Consider the following 16610-nt stretch of genomic DNA (forward strand, 5'->3'; position numbering starts at 1 on the left):
CTGCTCTTTCAGTGCTCTACTCTAGATACTTGAACTCTCAGTGTACCCTTGTGGTGCACGACTGAATGTGAACGACCACCTCCCTAGGGTGAACGTGAACAAATATCTGCTGTCAACATGCACAGGAATACTAAAGAAAGTGTTTTTCAAATCCAGAACACTAGAATGTGTAGCCGTGGCTGGAATCATAGTCAGAATAGTGGTAACATTGGGCACGTTCGGAAACTGTGGAGCAACCACATTATTAATTGTGCACAAATCAATAATAAAATGAAAAGGAATTCCATTATCCCCTTTCTTGTAAAATCAGGCTATTACACACACTCCCCTCAATTTCTTCAATAACACCTTGGTGTCTGAAATCGGAGAAAATACTCTTCAAGGCTTGTTCAACTTCGACCGAAATCTTATACTGCAGAATACATGCAATTAACACCTGATTTCAAAACAATTTTAACTGGCTCAACCTGTAAAATTCCAACGTCATTGTCATTGACTGCCCATAAAAATGTGGTAACATTATTTAATTTGGTTGTTAACACACAGACAAAATTTCTGGGTTGGGGCGAAATCGTTAAGTACACACCATCGGGAGAACAGTAAATCACAGCATTCAATTTGTTCAATAAATTCAATCCCAACAAATGTTTGCCACAATTTGTCGTCAATTGAAATGGACAAGAATCAGTGAATGGTCCCAGTGAAATTGGTACATACCGAGAGACCGGAGTAACCGCTTGCGTACCAGAGAACCCTACAGAAATTATGCTCTGCCTTGACAGTGGAATATCTGGAACCCGTGAGTGATCAATAGAACATTTCTGTTCTCCTGTGTCTATCAAAAAGAGATGCTCCCTATTCCCCACTTTCATTTCAACGTAGGGCCCTTTCTGATCGATGGGAATATGTATCGGTTCCAGACCCTGCTTCGGGCTGTTCTAACGGAACAGTATATCGTCAGATGTAAAATCTTCAGGAAAATAGACATTTGAAGGATTGTAAAAAATATTCCCACCATTAACATTTTGTTGCTGATTATCTTATGCAGTGTCTATTGGTTCTGTGCAAACTGAATTCTAACAGGGCCCCCTATCCCAGGACGGCCTCTGGATCGGCTACCTATGGTGCCATACGTGCTATTTAATCGCAGCTGAAGGAGCAGGCACTGTGCTCGGCAATGACCCTCCTGTCAACAGTATGCACACTGGTTTATGTACGGGACCCAGTTGTGCGCCACCCTGTGGTGTAAATTGGCCTCAGAACTGTGTATTCCCACCTCTGGCTCCTCTAGCTATTTGCTGCAATAACACTCTAGTTTTCAGGTCTCCCTTCTTCTTTTCCTCCTTCTCCTTCTACGTATTAACCCTCTTTTCATAATACTGAGCCATGTGTAACACTTCAGATTGTGACTTCGCTTGCCATGCACTCTCAGAAGTCACACTCTTTGATTGGATTTCAGGCAACAATCCAAGCACAAACTTATCAACAAACAACCTCTTTCCTGGCTCTGTGCTTAAATCTTGACCACTAAAATCCAAAAATAGTTGTTCAAATCTGTTAAAATACTCTGTTGCACCCTCTGACTTCCCTTGCATGCAAGCTGTAAGCTTATCCCATATCATTCTTTTTTCTGGAATCAGAGTTTTTAATGTAGTCACTATTCTATCAGGGCAACATCAGTATCACCTGTGGTGGTTTCTCACAGTCTTTCCTTTCCCTGTCTGCTTGTACCATGTATCATCCCATGTATCACCCATCCCTCTCTGATCATCTACAGTTCTAATCTGCTTCCCACAAATCAGCAGGAAGGATCATGGGAAACAACAAATCTATATCACCCAGCATGAAAACTGACAAATGCAAAACAGATTCTATTTCTTTATAAACTCCTGTTGGATTCTTCCTAATATCTGGAATTGATTGTTTAATGGTATTCACTTCCTGTCTATAAAATGAAACATAGACAAAGTGAGAGATATAATGCGCTTTGATAATAGTGTCAGGAATCTCTACTTTTGGAACAAATGTCGCAGGAACCTCCCTCATTGGCAATTGTAAAGAAGGCAAATCTGAACTTCTATTAAGTAGTAAGGCCAAATCAAGTGACAAAGAAGTCAATGCAGTATCGGGCGGAAATGCTCTTTTTTAAATAAACATCAAATCTGCGGCCAACATACCTTTTTATTCCTACATTTATCATGTAAATACTCAACCATCACCTGTAACACTTTCCTTTGCATTGCTGGAGCATACTGACTAAATGTGTCATGCACTTCAATGGGAGAAATTGAAACATCCGAAATACATCTAAGAGTATCTCTTGTGCAAATGCGTATTTCTTCACTCATTGGTTTCAATGGAGGAAGAAATTGCTTCTGCACATATGAAGCCTGCCATTCATTTTCATACATCTCATCTTTATGTAACCCATCTAGCTCCCTTTTAAACTCAAATACCTTTGCTACATGCTCATATACTTTTGTTGCAGTGTCCCTTGAGTGGACAATGATATTCAGATCCCCCAACCCGTATGGGACATTCATGTCCATCAAATCACTCCATATATCAATTAAAAATGTTCCCATCCATTCTATCAAAATACTCTGTTCAGGAATACCCCTTTGATCTGAATTCGCAACCAAAACAGCCGATTCATCACCATCTTTTATGTACTTCTCAACCCACATATACAATTCTCTGTTTCTGTCTTTAGGTACTGTGCCACGAGTCACTATTCTTGGATCAGCTCCGCCCCTTCAACCACTACAGGTGGAGCTGAACCACCTGGCAAAGAGAGTTCATGGAAATCTTGTTCAATAGGCAGCGAAGGAAATACTGCTGCCGGTGCAGACAGAACAACAGGGACGGCAACTGTTGGCAAGGGTGAAGGTGCACGAGGGAGAACAGCAACGGGAGGAAGAGGAACAACAACGGGAGGAGGCACATAAGGAGTTGGTGCAATTGAAACTGTTCTACGCTCATTCAATAGTGTATTAATTAACTCGTCTGACGTATGGCGTATGAAAATCTTGTGAGGAATATATCTTTTGCACATCTAGTTGGAAAGCCCTGTCCATACCTCTAATGGATTCTGACTGTTTCTGTTGATCATGCAACAATGCTTTCTCAGCATTCATGATTCATCATGTGTCTACGTGCATACTTTTCTCTACTTTTGAGTTGCTGCATACCTTCCTTCCTCCAATCTCTAACTGCATCAAATGCTACAGGATTAGCCTTTTTTCTCAACATTATAGATTCTAAATGCTCTCAATGCTCTAGGCGGGCAATTTCAAAACTACCATAAACTGGCCACTGAATTTCAGGAGCATGTCTGGACTGTCTGTGCCAAATAGCATTAAATACAATAACTCCCAAGCCATACTTACAATTCATTAGATAAGCCAGCGACCCTTCGGGTGGTGCCGGTTGGCCATGTTCCAAAGATAGTCTTCTGTTGTGAAAAATTACAGGAAAGCAGGGTGACAATTTCCCAGGCATATCGAAATCACTGTCTTACCTGGCTGCGTTTGTATTTGCAAACACAACACTTGTAACAAATATCAGGACTATTAAGAATCAGGGCACGACTCACCTGATTTCAACCAACAAAGGTCTGGTTGGACATCAAATCATTGTGGCTGGCATTTTCATCAAACAAGCCTCGATATGGGGACCCTCATCGTGATGCCCTCTAAACACAGTACTGCAGAGGAATCGTGTCTCACCTTGCAGGGCGCCCCGTCACTCTTCGATCCCGGTACGGTGGCCTTGTCTTCATCGTAGTGATGTTGCATCAATCTTGAGGGTCCCTATTCGGGCGCCATCAGAAATATCAAAGAATATCAAGGCTTACAACCACATAATAGATATACACCAGTCACGAAGTGAAAGTGACAATTGTACTTTTATTAACAAACAGCTGTCTGTCTCTCCATGCCCCGCAGTGTGTGCAAGCAGACATTGTGAGATGAGAGTCCTGAACATTCCACAAATGCAAATATTTATACAAATTCTTCACAGCCTTGGACACATGCCCAACCCTTCTTCATGTAATACATTACTTAGGGTTCATTACCTAACTACATAACTAATTCATGATTAAACATCTTTGTATAATTCGCTGTTTTCCCTCAAACATTTCACATGTGTTCCAAATACAAGGCACAAAGTTAATATTCCTCATTTAACTCGCTTATATTTGTCTACCATTTGTTCTTAAGTTTAAATTCAGTTAGTTTCAAGAAGGGAAAACAAGGATTTCTGCAAAAGAGCATGTTCAGCTATTTGTTATTTTATTTTGCTGTTTGAACAGGGAAGGCACCTTTGGGACAGATGTTTCTAACTTACTGATTAGTTCAGCCTTTGTTTAGCTCCAAGGTTCTTCAGTGTAGGATAAACAATACACCTTAGCAGCATCAACATTCTTATCTATGTTGACATCATCAAACAGCACAAAGTTCATTTTGTTATGCTGAAGCCAAAAACACAAATTCTGCACATGGGTCAGAAAGTAGGAGTCAATTATAAGGGAGGCTAACTCAAAATGGCGGCGTAGTCAGCCTGTTTCAGGTTCATACTTTATGATATTACAGTGCAATGTGAATGTACTTAGGCCAATATTTACTATCAGGTGGTATTATGTAAGATATATTTTCACACCCTCACCAGTGACGTGAACCTGCAGGCAGGCTCCGAATCATATTCCCCACCCCATCAGTGATGGCAACCTGCAGGCAGGCCCCGACTCATGTCCCCACCCCCAACACATTGACCTAACATGCAATCATTTAGCATATGTCCACTAAAATGCCACCACACGCTGCACCCCCACGGTCCACCCGAACACCCATCCATTGGTCTTGCTCCCCAGTACATGCCCCATGGCATGGGAATCACCAAATCACACATGCATGCATGTTTGCACACACATGAACAACATCGCTCAACAGCATGGACATGTAACAGAGTCAAGGAAGAGTGAAACATTCACCAAACCATTAAGAGCAGACACCACTTGGATTAGAAGTTATAAAAATGTATTAATGAACATTGATAAAAGTGAGACTCAGTAAAATTAAACCAACAACAACATCATGAATAAAATCCCCAAAAAATGTAAAATTAATACAATAAACAATGGGATGGAAAAAATGAAGAACTCCAAAAATGTGGTCCATATCCATTGATGTCTCTCAAATTGCAAACACAAATCATATGAAAACCATTACTCCATGGTGAAAAAATAAGTTAAAAAAATCTAAAATCCAACTATATACAATGATCCAGGGTCCATGATCCCAAAACACCAACGAACATCCCTAAAATCTCCATGAAGGAATAACTATGTACAAGATGTGGAGCAAAGTTCTTGAACTCCAAAATAAAAGGGAATAAGCAAATGAAACCTACTCCTAAATAACTATATACAAAGGCAGCGGGCTAGTTCTACGACTCAGCATTTCCCCCAAGAGTTTCAGCCTGGGCATCATCAAACTCTGCATCAATTTCCCTGAGGCGGGCCTGTGCTCTCCCCTCGAGGGCCTGCAAGGACTCCATCGTGCTCCACTCAAATTCCCTGCAAGACTGCTCATGGAACTCTGCCCACCTCTCTGCCTGACGCAGAGTGTTCTCCATCCTGGCGATGGTGAGTCATAACCCCTGTGCCCGCTTCTGCTCTTCTCCAATCTGCTGGCCTATTCACACCAACACGGAAGACATGCTTTTGGTAAGGTCCACGTTTCTCTCCTGCCCGATGGCCGATACCTGCCCCTCTGATGTTAAGAGCCTTGAGTCTTGTTGTTTCGCACGGAAATGCATGGTCATGTATTGAAGGAATATCTCAAGTCAAGCATCCACAAGGCCACCAGGTCAAAATTATCCCTTGTTTATTCCTAGACAACATGGAATATAAAGTAGCCTTTAGTCAAGTGGCAACCAAGTGTAGTCATGACTTACTAGTTCTCACGATTACTGCAGCCCAAAGATTGAGTCAGAAAATTTTGGAAACTGTACTCGAACAAGAAAAAGGTTTTCTGGCAAATCCTCTATTACTGAAGCCAAACAAAAACTTGAACAAGTGGAAAAATCGTTTCTAGAATTTAAAAATACAACTATAGAAAAAAAGACAAGTAAACTTAAAAAAGACATTTCAATGTTTAAAAAACAGATTGTCCATCCATATTTTGGCAGATGACTTTAATCCCCAAACGTTCTGAAAACAACACGCCAGTCAGCCTGGTGGGATTGGCAGGAGACAAGGTGTTACCTTTTGAGATACTTCCCCGAACAATTCAGGCAATGAAGATCCCACTAATTTCAATTCACGGAACTACCCTTTTCGAGGAAGGGACAGTCCCAAAGGCCACAGGAATTTCCAGCAAGGCAGAGGGGCATACAGGCAGCCTCACACGCAAATACAGAATGCCCCCCCACAGGGCCAAGGGCATCGGGACTTTCAAACTTGCAACCGGTCATACAGGTGGTAAATGAGATATTCCCAATCTTCAATTTATCATCTTGTGTCCTTAATGAACCTGAATTGGCCAAACTAAAAAGAGGACTCCCGTTTGTCCCCACACAAACATCTATTGCGATGCACCTCACTAGTGATATCCAACAGTTTTTGAGAAAAATTTGATTGAAAGTAATTTTTTCCGATAAAGAGAATACTAGCGAACCGATCAACTCTGGACTGGTGAAACCTTCAGTTTTTATGGCTAATTCAGCTGAGCTCACACCGAAAGTTCGAATTTTTGAAACAATTGTCCTAAAGGAATTGGAAAAATGTATGGAACACCCAAGAAATAATACGAGACCTAATCTCAAACTCATGGAGTTTCACGTGATTGAATCTCTGACCCAGGATCCCTCTGAAGTGATTAAGGCCGCCGATAAGGGTGGTGGGGATCGTGGTTTGGGACGATGAGCTTTACGATCAAGAGGTCCTCAGATTACTTAACATACCTGGCCACTATCATAAATTAATAGTGACCCTTCTCCATCAATAAAAAAGAAAAAACTTGCAATTAGTGAAAGGGCATCTCGAGAGGGCTTCCTATCTAGTAAGGAATTTGAATGTATACATTTTTCAGAAGAAAGAACTCCTCTTTTTTACATCATTCCCAAAATTCGCAAAGATATCTTAAGACCACCGGGACGCCCAATTGTCTCTGGTTGCAGTTCCATTTTAGAACCGTTGTCTAATATATAGATTTTTTCATCAAACCATTAGCAATGGCCATTCCCACATTCCTTTTAGATTCTAGGGATGTGATTTATCTTGTGGAGGCCTGCCCCTTTGATGCCTCAAAGCAAATATTGGTTTCTTTAGATATTGAGGCCCCCTACTCGAATATTCCCCAGGATAAAGCCATCTCAAGTTTGCATGTCATGTTAGACAGACGCCCTCTACCTCACAATGTTCCAACTGAATTCCTTACTAATTGTGCTGAATTAGTCTTGGCCAACCGCTTCTTTAAGTTTAAGGATACTTATTTCCTACAAACTAAAGGAACAGCGATGGGCTGTACTTTTGCCCCCAATTTGGCGATTATTTTCACATCTCTGTGTGAGGAAAATAATGTTTTGAATGACACTAACCCCTTTGTTAAACATATCGTCTACATAGATGACATCCTCCTGCTTTGGGAAGGAGATTCTACCACACTGGAAAGATTCATGGCCTGGCTTAATCAGGTGGACCTTAATATAAAATTCACTTTTGAATTTTCCACCTCTAGGATATATTTTCTAGATTCATCCATTTTTGATGAAGAGGGGTTTCTACAAACAGGGCTGTATAGAAAACCCATGGAACGCAATTGTTCAAGTATCGCCCACTTTAACAAACATGCAGATTTGTTACAAGCTAGGCTTTTACTCCGAGGGTACCAAAAAAAGTTGATTAAACACTCAAGGAAAAGAGTGCGATACACTAATCAGGATGCCCTACTCATTGCGAAACCTAAACACATGGATAAAGAACAGATAGTCTGTGCCTCCACATTATGCAACTACAGTGAGACTATTAAAGGAATTATCTTAAAGAACTGGAGGTTTCTGAATTCCACTGGACTCAAGTTACCAAAACCACTTTTTGCTTTAAAAAAAAAAGAGCAAAAGCCTGGCATAGAAACTCACACGAGCCAATAGATTACCCTTACAACGGAATTTGGTTAGAGACATCAATCTAAAACCAGTCATAGGGCAGTACCATTTCTCTAAAAAAAATGACACCGTTTTGTAATGACGGCAGGTGCTGAGATGTGCGTACCTTTACTACTTTCAAAAGTAAGAATGTAGTGTATGCTATCCAATGCCCGTGTCAGTTGCTTTATGTGGGCAAGACTTCAAGAGAAATCCATGTGCGCATCAATGAACATCGTTCAAAGATCAGGATGCGCACATTTACTGCCCCATTGGTTTCCCATTTTGTCGCGATGGGTCATGACACAGACACATTAACATGGTTTTGCACTGAAAACATTTCAGCGAATGGGCCAGTGCAAACAGCTAATAAATTGGCCTGTAAAGAACAAATGTAGATTTTTAATTTAAGAACTCTCCACAAAGGCCTGAACTCCTTGGAATCATGGGATTTTAATGCCAGTTAGCCAGCTTTAACTTAATTTAATTTTTAACTTTTATTTTTAATATCTGCACTCTTCAACATCTTGAATTTAGCCCATGCCCTTTCCTGCCACCTGTAGGTCTTTTAAATTTAGTTTTATGTGATTTTTATTAATAGATACACCTTTTTTTAAAAGTGGACTTCTATAATTTTCAGGATCTCAGCATCTGATTTATTTCTAAAGAGACATTCCTGTGTGGCTGCTCGTTCTAGTGTAGGTCATGTGATTTATCTCACGCGTCTGGTCCTGTAGCCGGACTAAGCAATCAGATCTCTTTCTTTGTTTCTCGGCATAACATTAACTCTTAAACGTTATGACGTGCTGTCGTAACAAGTGACGCAAAAGCACGTGGCATATTTGGGCCGCCTAAGCGTCACAACGTGCCGCCGCAATAGTAACACATAGCACGTGACATCGTCGGGCTACTTTAGCCTATTGAGGCTAGCCCACTGGTGCATCAGTTCATCTGCGCCTTCTGCGATGGACATTCGCATAACCGGAGCCTCCGTGCCGCGCACGCATTGGAACTTATGTATGCCCCTTTTAATTCTGTTCTCCATAGCGGCAGGCAGCGTGTTGGCAGACGCTAGCCTGATACTTCTAGTACAGAAAACAAATTGTTATCTGAGCTGGGGCCAGGTGATTGCCTAAAGCCAATTAGTTTCTAGACTCATTCACATTTGTGCTGACTTGTTGCCATCTCAGTCAATGTTTGGGTTTGCCTGTGTTTAAAATCATTCATAATCAAGTTGGCTTCCCTTTTGCTTGCTTATTTTACCCATTCATGGGCTCTATGCTGACCAGGCTAGGCCGTTTGGTACCTAGCGGGCATGCCATAAGGTTTTTCAACATGTCTGGTGGCCAATTTGGTACCACACCAGCCGAGTGGGCGTCAACACTCTACTTGAGCTGTTTTTTGTGCAATTAGTTTATGCTAGTTGACTAGCACAATTTCTCTTGCCCACACGGGTCCTGGGTATTTGATTAGTGTTGGTTGGCCTTTTGTCTTGCAGTGAACCAGTTTATATTACAATGGCAAGCTGCTTCTGCTATACAACTTTTTAAGTGGACAGTTTCAGATGCCTATTATCGAAGGGCATCACCCAGAGCCGTGGGACCCAAGGTTTAGGTGAGCATTTCTGTAATACATGGCCTATAATATTCTGGTTCATGGGCGCATCTTTTGGCCATTTTATGCCTACTTGTTCTCCCTTTTTTCCCCCCTACCCGCTTTTTTATTATCCCACTCAAGTTTTCTGTGGACCTCCTGGGGACGGGTAGCAGTCATTCCACTCCAAATCTATTCTGGCCGTGAAAGCTCACATATTTGAGGTTAGTCCTGGTGTAAAGTTGTGCAGTCTTCTTGTCTGCAGTCCCCTTCTATTTTAGGGTTCAAAACTTCTTTAAAATCAACTCTCTGTCACCCAGTTCCCCCATGGTGATACCCATCTGTCACCACCAGCACGGTGCTTTTGGCTTCTCGCTCTTGCACTGGTTTCAAAAACTTGTGGATTGGGGTTGTCTTTGATTGGCTTTTTCTGTCTCCCCAGTTTAATCTAAACACATTGTTTGAAATAATTTGTTGTTACTGGATAGGTGGCACGCGGTGTAGATATTATTGTTATTAGAGTCAGGTTTGGGGCAGGGCACTGCTGCATACTCATGCAGTCTTGCTCTTGCCTTGCAGTTTCATGACAGCTTTCTCCTGATGAAGACGTTGTCCAAGTACATTCCACGTCGAAACCGGTTGAGCTAATTCCTCAGGGATGTGATCTACATATATTTCTCCTTCCTAGATCCACCCTTGCGATAGATTGTTTTTACTTATTTCTATTGCTGTTTTGAAAAACTTAAAATACAAAAATAATTAGATTGGACGTGGGGAAAGTGTGCACATCCCACCTCCTATTGCTAATCAATTTTATTATGTTTTTTTAGTAATTGTTGTATGTTTGAATGTCACTGACTGTTGTGTATGGTCTGAATGTTGCACTATGAATTTTCATTGTGGTAGACTATTTTTAGCCAGTTTTTAGTATACCTTTGCTGTCCTGTCATGTGGTTTAATAATGAAGTGTATAATAACATGTCATTAACTGACTCTTTCGAATTTTTGTATCATGTTGAATAAAATTTGATACACCATTGTGGTAAACAAAATTCGCTCTCTGGACAATTCTTTCAGATTTGTGATTCACAATAATACTCGGTCCAGAGTTTAGAGTTTTCCGGCTTCTTTCTGCAATTGTGCCTCCTACGTTGAGCCTGCTGCCGCTGAAAAGCCCGTTGCCTGCACCTCTGGGACAGCCTCCGGGATGATGACAACCCCCGGGGCTGTCGTGCATGTGCCCTTGTGACCACCTCCGCTGATCCTCCGTCGACTCCCGATCCTAGCAGGGATGTGGTCTCCACCTGACTGGCCGCCGGGGTTGGGACAGGTACACAGGGGGCCCGGGTGGTATCTGGGCCAGTAGACGGCAGGGAGGATGACTGGCGCACAGAGGAGGAAGAGGAGGAGGGGGTTGCAGCAGTGGTCAGCACACGTGGGAAATTCATGACAAGGAACAGAGCTAGCCAGTTAATAAGGCAACAGATCTCATTGTGAGGATGTGCAAGCCCCTGATTGGAAGCCTGCACATCATCACGAATGCTGGCTGTTCGCTTTGCAATACTGGTTAGCAACGGTTCCGCCCTGTCATATATTGCCTCATCTGAAGGTAGGGGAAGATCTGTTTCCGTGTGGTTACATCTGCCACCTGCGGATGGGTACAGCATGGGGCATGCCCGCAGGTGCATACTGCTGCAGTTACAGTACCAGGGACAGGATTAGGCACAGGCCCCTCCATGGCAACCTACACTGCCTACGACCCCTGATCCTAGACTGCAGCAGCCACACCTATGACATCACCCCCGCTGTGCCCCATATGCTGGTCTGATGTGGCATCCGCCTCCTCCTTCACCACCAACCTGGATGACTCCCCACTGTCTTCCGCATCGGATTGTCCCTGTGTGACCTCACCTGTCCCTCCCATTGCCGATTAGTCCACAACAACTTCACCCTCTTGGGCCTACCCTCAGCAGCTGCGGCCATTGACTCAGACGCGGCACCAGTATCCTTGCTCCCAGAAGATGACAGTGCCTGGGAGGATGACTGGGCCTTGCCTCTATGACCAGGGGAGGCATCCCTGCTGCCGGGCTCCACAGCACCTTCTCCGCCCTCTTCTTCCATCGTCGCTGTTGATAGGGAATCATAGAACACATACATCAGGATACTCTATATATGTGTGCTTGGCACAATGCAAAAGTACATAATTGCCACTGTCAAAGGTCACAACCATCATCACCGTCCACTACACACAGGGAAGTGCCATTCAAACACATGCAAAATTATGTCATCATTCACACCAGACATTCACATCCTTCGACAAGGCATTGCCAGCACATCCAAATTGTGCATGCACCCCACACACATCATGGCACATGCACGTCTCACTCACACACATCACCTGACAGTCATAAAGCAGCCCATGGATCCAGAACGTTAGAGAGCACTTACGGTGAAATTGGCAGCATGAGACAATCACACATGCAAAAGGGAAGATTCACAGACATCCTGGAGTTTTCACCACTCACACACTCACTTCTCATACACATGCGCATGTACACCATGCATGTCCATGATGTTGCCGAATGCACACATGTGTCACACCACTGGCATGACACAATCCACACACAAGGATGCAAACATGTGCACGTTTTGACATACATGCACGCATAACGCATTTCCACAAAGACACCATTGATGTTGCACATGCATCAATGAACTCACATGAAGCTGTGCCTGGTACATGCACATGGACATCTGTACAGTAGGCATGCCAAACATAAGAGCAGGGTGCACACACCAACCACACATCTACATGCACAGGCACTATGGTGGAAAAGAACACATGGACACTTACCAGTCGACTCCGGACTGAGCACCATCTCCAAGACCTGGATGGGCAGCGCTGAGTTGAAGCGCTCCAGGACCCTCCTTTGGTTGGTGGTAACCAGCCCCGTCACGCTACTCGGACAGCCTCAGGCTTGAGGAGGAGTCGGGCCTTGTTAAGGGTCCTGGACCTAAAGTCTTCCCAGCGCTTACGGACATTTCAGTAGTTGCAGGGTGCCACTCCCTCTGCTTTGATGGCACCCACGATGTCCACCCAGATCTTCCTATGTCCTTCCGGGCTGATCTCCGATGGTCCAGGGAAGAGGGCATCATAATGCCCCAGGACTTGCTCCACCAGGATGCCAACTTCAGTGGAAGAGAAGCTGACAGCCTTCTGCATCTCTGCCGAGGGGTTGCCACTTGCCTCAGATGGTGCTGTGTCAGACATGGCAACCCCTGAGGCAGGTGTGGGTGGGTAAGGTGATCTTGGGGCTGGGCTGTGGAACAGTGGTATGGCAGTCGGGAGTCTTCAGAATCAGCAGAGGTGGTCACAACAACAGGATCACTGGCAATGGCTTCAGAGCAGGCATCAAAATGCAGGCATGTGGGCAGCAGGAGCACAGTGGGCTGGCAGCAGCAGATGGCTTTAGGAGGCAGCTCGGGGCAGTTGGAGGCAGGTAAATGTCTGTGTATGCATGAGCGTGGATCTTTGTGTTCTTTCGCGTGGCCAGCTGGAAACAGAGTGACTCTGCATGTGCGGAAACAGTATAATTGTAGGAAAGACCCTAAGCGTAAGTTACGTGTAGCGCGTGGGACATTGGGCGTTGCCGTTCAGTATCATGTTGAAGGTCTGCGTAGGACTACAGTGCACTGTATGTGCTTTTCGTGTGGACGGACACGTGGATTCATATTTCTGTGGGTTCACACACGATTAGTTCACTACTGTGGCAGTGCGTTCTTCTTGTTTTGGCAGGGGAGTTGCCTATGCACGCGTGATTTTTTTCGTTCTACGCGGCAGACAGTGAGTCGAGCATGTATTTTTCCCACTGTGGTTGCCCCTGTGTGTCACGTACCCCATTTTCGCGGTCATAGTAGCCTACATGTTCTCTGCATACGCATTTTTTGTGCATACTGAAGGATGTTTTCCACTCACACGTGGGCCACCGAGGGGTCGCGTACACATTGATTTTTGTTTTTGGGGTGCCTGAGCATTGCACAACGCTTTATTTTTTCACCAGGAGTCATATAGAGCCTTGCTGGAGCACAGTGGTACGTTTTCCATCACTTAACCTGCCCCCTCACTCCAATTGCCCAAGACAATTGTTGGTTGCACCTCCCATTGTGCTAGTCCATCAGTGCCATGATTGGGAGGACAACAAGGGGGAAGGGAGGCAAAGTTGGGTGACGTGCCAGAGGTGGCCAAGGTGGGTGACATTGGGAAGGTGGGTGACATGTCCAGGGTGGCCAAGTTGGCCAAGGTGGGTGACGTGGCCAGGGTGGCCAAATTGGCCAAGGTGCACGACGTGGCCAGGGTGTCCAAGGTGGTCCACGTGGGCAAGGTGTCCAGGCCCATTCAGGCATAGCTATGCCACCCACCCAACTGGGGCAGGGAGATGCATCTGCTGCTTCCACCACCCAGGCTCAGCCAGCCCGGACTGTAGTGGTCCCAGCCCAGGCACAAGGTGACTCAATGGGCGATTTCCATGTCCTGAAGGCCAAGACACGTGCAGTGCAGTGTCCTGGCAACAGCACCCAGGTACCGATATCTGCAAGCCAACCTTCTGTAGTAACATCAGTGGCTGATTCCATAGGCCAGTCCACCTGTACTACAGCCCCTAATGACCAGAGAGGTACAAGCCACTCAGGGTCTGCACCACCTCGCAAGAGGCAGAAGCGTGCTCCAGCGGTACAGGCTGGGATACCAGACACAGCACAGCAGTCCCACACATCTAGAAAGAGGAGTTTCTGTGATGAGGAACTGGACACACTCATGGACTACGTGTTGGATCACAGCTGTGACATGCTGGTGCAGGCATGGATCACACATATGCCTGCTCAGCGTATGGCCCACTGGCAGCGCCTCGCAGATCGTATTAGCGCCTTGTGCCATGAGAGGCGCTCAGCTGGTGATGTTGTGAAGCGCTGGAATGACCTCCGACGCTGAGCAAAAGACGAGATGGCTGCCAAATTTGCCTCTACTCTGGTGCCTGGCGGTGGGTCAGCACCAGAGGAGGATGAACTCACTGGACACAAGGAGTTTGCTAGTGATTTTATTGCGGTGGAGCAGGTCCAAGGCATGGGAAACCTGCCGGTGTATGAGCCAATGTCCGGTGAGTGGTGATCCATGTGTGTCCAGGACATGTGTATGTTGCTTGAGTGATGTGTTATGATTGTTTGCCAGTTCAGGCTACATTGACATGACTGCCATGTGTGATCCATGTGACGTTCGACTGATACATGCTTGTTGTCATGCAGACTGCATAAACACCATGTGCTGCACACAGAGGCAATCCTCATCACCACACCTGCTCCCTCCTGTCATGACACTCTCTGTCCAGCCTCTCTTGGCCCTATTCTTGCTCCAACCTGTGGTCGTGGATAGCCTGTGATGATCTTCCACTCAACACTCGTATCTAAGGTCAAATGACTAATGTCTCTGTAAGGTCGCCCTGCAATCTGCTCCTCCTCAGAGGTATTCTTCCTTTCCTCTCCTTTACCCCAGCAGAGGACTGGTAATTCCTATGGTGGACCACTGCAAAAGGCTTTACCAAGATTTCTGTGATTCTACAGTCTTCACTCTGCCAGACCCTGGACTGTGTGTAAAGTCCTTCAAGCTTGGTGCAAGGTATCTGCCTAGTACTGTGACGATTGCACATGCTCACAGTGGCTATGAGTGTTCATTCCTGAACCATGTGCATTCTCAGCAGGTCCCCATTGGTCCGGGACCTGCAATTCCTTCAACTCCATCTCCAGTATTTACTTCCTTCTCATGGTCTTTGATCATCCTTTTAATACATTCTCAGGGTCAGTTGCTCCTCATGAAATTAGTTTGTGGTTCTCATCTGTATTGAGCTGGGGCCTCACTCTGGTACAGCCTCCCTTCCTCTATGTAACTAGAGGTGTAGCTTCTCCGGGTCTGGATGCACTTCCTATGCTTCCTCATGTGTTGCGCTTTCTGTCCTCCGCTCCCCTGCTGTAGTCCCAGATGACTGAGAGAATGCACTTGCCACATGCCCACACTGTCTGCTACAACACGGTCCTCTGAGCAACCATTTTAACCCATGCACTGCCTCCCAGCCATCCCCCGGCCTTGGGGGTGGGTTTTACTGTATACCTACAACCCACTTCCAACACCTTACACACAATGACAGTACTTACCCTTACACTGCCATCTGGCCACATCATTGACATTACTGGATCTGTATTTTTATTTATAGTTAAGGCCGTACCTATGTACTGCACTGCACCCACACACTTCTAAACACTGTTATCCCCTTCAACATGCCTATTCACTTGCATTATGTCAATGTGACATAGCATTATTGATTGCGTGTGCCTGCCTTCACTGTATTACAACACCCTAACGTCGCTGCACCCTGTGACAGATGTGTGTTTTCTAATAGTGAATTCCATGAAATTACATCTGACATGCATTGTGCATGGCTCATGGACAGTAGTTTTCAACTTCCATCTGAGGCTGGTTGACAGTTCTGGCATGGCTATGCTACGTGCCATCTGTGTATTGGCATCAGTCATCTTTGTGGGAGGACTATGCCAGTCACATGCTTGTGTGTGATGCAGGTGCTATGCACCATGAAGTACATGTGTTTTAGCCCTTGGACATGCATCCATGTCTGCCTTAATGCTCCCCTTCCATTTCATTGACACTGCGTTTGTGCCTGAGTTTGTGTCATGTGTGACATGTCAGGTTCATGTGTTGGCTGACAACATTGTAATGCCTATGTGTGTGGCCTATGCTATTAACATGTCTATTCATGTCTCTTTTTTGCATTTGTGCATGTGAGCAGGCACTGGATGCAGTGGAG

The sequence above is a fragment of the Ambystoma mexicanum genome, chromosome 5q (assembly GCF_040938575.1).
Source record: "Ambystoma mexicanum isolate Mex_15411 chromosome 5q, UKY_AmexF1_1, whole genome shotgun sequence".
NCBI lineage: Eukaryota > Metazoa > Chordata > Amphibia > Caudata > Ambystomatidae > Ambystoma > Ambystoma mexicanum.